Source organism: Nanorana parkeri, unplaced genomic scaffold, assembly GCF_000935625.1.
Source record: "Nanorana parkeri isolate BGI_ZX_2015 unplaced genomic scaffold, ASM93562v1 scaffold135, whole genome shotgun sequence".
NCBI classification, from domain to species: domain Eukaryota; kingdom Metazoa; phylum Chordata; class Amphibia; order Anura; family Dicroglossidae; genus Nanorana; species Nanorana parkeri.
The window spans coordinates 413268-416562 of NW_017306403.1; positions in this window are offsets into that span (position 1 = coordinate 413268).

Consider the following 3295-nt stretch of genomic DNA (forward strand, 5'->3'; position numbering starts at 1 on the left):
GAGGATGAGGTGGGGTAATTAATTTTAGGGTTCAGTTTAGGCTGAGGCTGGGTTTAAGGTGAAGAAAATAGGCCCTAGCAGCATATAGAGTGCATACATGCCCAGTAAGTGCATCACTATGCTGATGGCCTGGGCAGAGAGCAGAACTGTAGGCAGGGCCAAACAGGCCCCACCCACTACAGGAGGGGGTGGAGACAAGACCAGTCACACTGTACAAGGAGAGAGAGCAGCAGTGACCGGTCTTTATTACAGGAGGGAGCGGAGACAAGACCAGTCACCCTGCACAAGGAGAGAGAGAGCAGCAGTGACTGGTTTTTATTACAGGAAGCTCCAAGGTTTGCACAGATCTGGGAGAAATACGCAACGTTCACCAAGATTCCAGGAGGAATACACATGGCTCATGTATAAAGGACAATATTTTCTTATCCCAGAGTTCAGCTGTCATCTGTTTTTCTCTCCAGGAGGACAGAGCCATCCTTATTGATCATCCAGGATCACCATCTACTTTCTAGGCTAAATCCTTCCCCCAGGAAATCCTCATATGGGTGATGTAGCCTTTATGTTCTTATGTTCTGGGCTTTGTGTATACAAGATTGCAAAAAAGCTACAATGTTACATTCCAAGGGATCATAGGGAAGAGGAGACTGGGAAAGTGCTTCCCCCTGCCTGCAGCAGACAGATGAAATCATTCACTCAGATTGAAGCTCTCAGCCTAGGCACAGTCTCTTGTCTGGAACTCAAGTATTCCTTTTTAATGATGACAGTGGGGTTAAATGTCAAGGGCTCACTTAGGGTTAGTCTAAGCTTGTGACATTTATTCATCAGTTAAAAAAGGGATCAGTTTGGGGCTGGTCTTGATTATAGGGGATCTTTCATTACTAAAATACTGAGCAGACACTAGTCCTTTGTCCCTAGAGCTTAAAGTGTATGTAAAGGGTTAGGATGAAAAGTGGAGGTAGACCCCTCTGTCAGATTTTTATTGTCGTCACCACTGGAAAGGTTGACCCTCTCTATTGGTCCTGGTGAACATTATCTCTAAGACATAAAGTAAAGGGAATTTGGCACTAGAACAAGAAGTGAGGAGAATCTTCCAACGGGGACTCCAGGTCCAGTGACAACGAAGATGGGAATTCCACACTCTTCCCCACACTTCCTGTTACCTCTCCAAGACTAGAAGGGAAGGGAAGTCTCCCCAGCAATATACACACAACAAAAACAACAGGGGGTTTAATCATTGTCTACTCCATCCAAATAGAAAGATTGGCTCTACATCCTTCTTTGTGGCTATGACAGCCTCCACCCCTCTGGGAAGATTTCCAAAAGATTTTGTCTGTGTGGAGATTTATGTCCGTTCATCCCAAAGAGCATTGGTGAAGTCAGGTACAGACATTGGTTGAGAAGACCTGGCTCACAACCATCATTCCAATTCATCCCATAGGTGTTCAGCAGGGTTGAGGTCAGAGCTTTGTGCATGACACTTGAGTTTCTTCATACCAGACTATTAAAAGGTGTTCAGTAGGGTTGAGGTCACGGTTCTGTGCAGGTCACTCGAGCTCCTCCACACCAAACTGGTCAAACCATCTCTTTATGGTGCTGGCTTTGGTTACAGGGCACAGTCATGCTTGAACAGCAAAGAGCCTTCACCAAAGTGTCACCACAAGGTTGAAGGAGCACAATTGTCTCCTAGTATTTACAGTATCCTTCCCTAGAAAACATGAACGCAATCATTTGAAGGGGTGTCCACATACTTTGTTTATATGGATAGGTGTGATGGTTAGGTGTCTACAAAATTTTGCCCATGCAGTGCAGTACCCACTTCATGTTATGAAAAGAAATGCAACAATAAAAGCCAAGATGGTTCAAGATAGCTGTGAAATACCAGGCTAGCCCTCCATGTGTACCATGATGACATTCTTCACAGAAAACAGGCATCATAAGGAATTCTGCCCCGCTGTGTTTTCAGAATTAGGAAGCCCCATTGCCCCTTTACCCCCTTATCTTACCTCCCAGGACAGGTGCATTTTCCTGACCCCCCCCCAAAATGCTGCATCTTCTACCAAAGCAAGCAAATGGACGCTCATTACTCTATGGGATGATTTCATTGCCTTTCTTGCATCAGCTGAATTTTCTATAATATTCCAATTTTTTTTCTTGCTGAAATCCTTTTAATTCCGTCCGAAAATAAAAGAAGACCTGACACTGATTTCTGGCCAACGATTAACATAACTTGGCTCTGTAATTGGCAAAAAAAAAAAAAGGTAGACCGTGAGATATTAGGGATTATTCGGGCACAGATACAGATCTCTCAGCGAAGTAGGACTTAATCATAGGAGAGCGGCGAGTGCATTACGAGACAGCGGTAAATTGGGAAAGTATGAAATGTATCATTTGTATGGTGATAGATCTGTAATGTGACCGCGCCGCTACGCTAACAGGCAAAAATGAGGTTCGTGCAGAGTTTGGCGCACGCAAATGACTGCACACAAAGAATGGCCGCGCCATCTGACACCCGTTTAAATGCCAGGAACAAGGGCGCCCGGGTGACAGATGACTTCATTTAAAGCCTCAATCAATTTGTTACTGAAATTTCCTGGTGCACGTCTGACATTACCGAATCGCAGACTTGGAAGAATATGTTTTATTAGTCCAAAGTTTGAAAATGGAATTGGAAATAAGTTAACGGGTCAGGGCACCCGAAGCCGGTATTTCATTTTTCTTCATAGACGCCAGACACCTAAAGTATAGCTAAAGATGAAATGTTTTTCTAGTTATGATTGGAGTGAAGAATGGTTAGAACGCACGCATTTATTGCTTGGAACGCGTGGAAATGAGGCGCTGGATTCAACTTATCAGTAGCTCATGACTGAAGGAGTCAATCAGATTCAAAGTAGGGGCAGGGGCTCTGGTGGGGTAGCCCATAACTAGGAGACCCAAATCTTAAAGGAGTTGTAAAGTCCCAGCATATCCTCTCTTGTTATAACATCAGCATTGTAATAGGAATACATACTGGAGTTGTTTCTGATTAGGGATGCACCGATACTTTTCAGATACCAGTGCCGATACTTGCCATTTTCATGAGAACTACCAGGGTTGCAGCGGTTGACGCTGGGACCTGGCTCGGGCACTCCACCGCTGTCCTGAAATCATTAGTCTGTATTGTTTTAGAAAAACTGTCACATGACACTAAACAAAAATGTATCAGTACTTGTGTCTGTGAGTACTTGGGTGAGTATCAGTACTTGGAAAATGGTATCGGTGCAACCTTATATATATATATATATATATATCTAAAAAA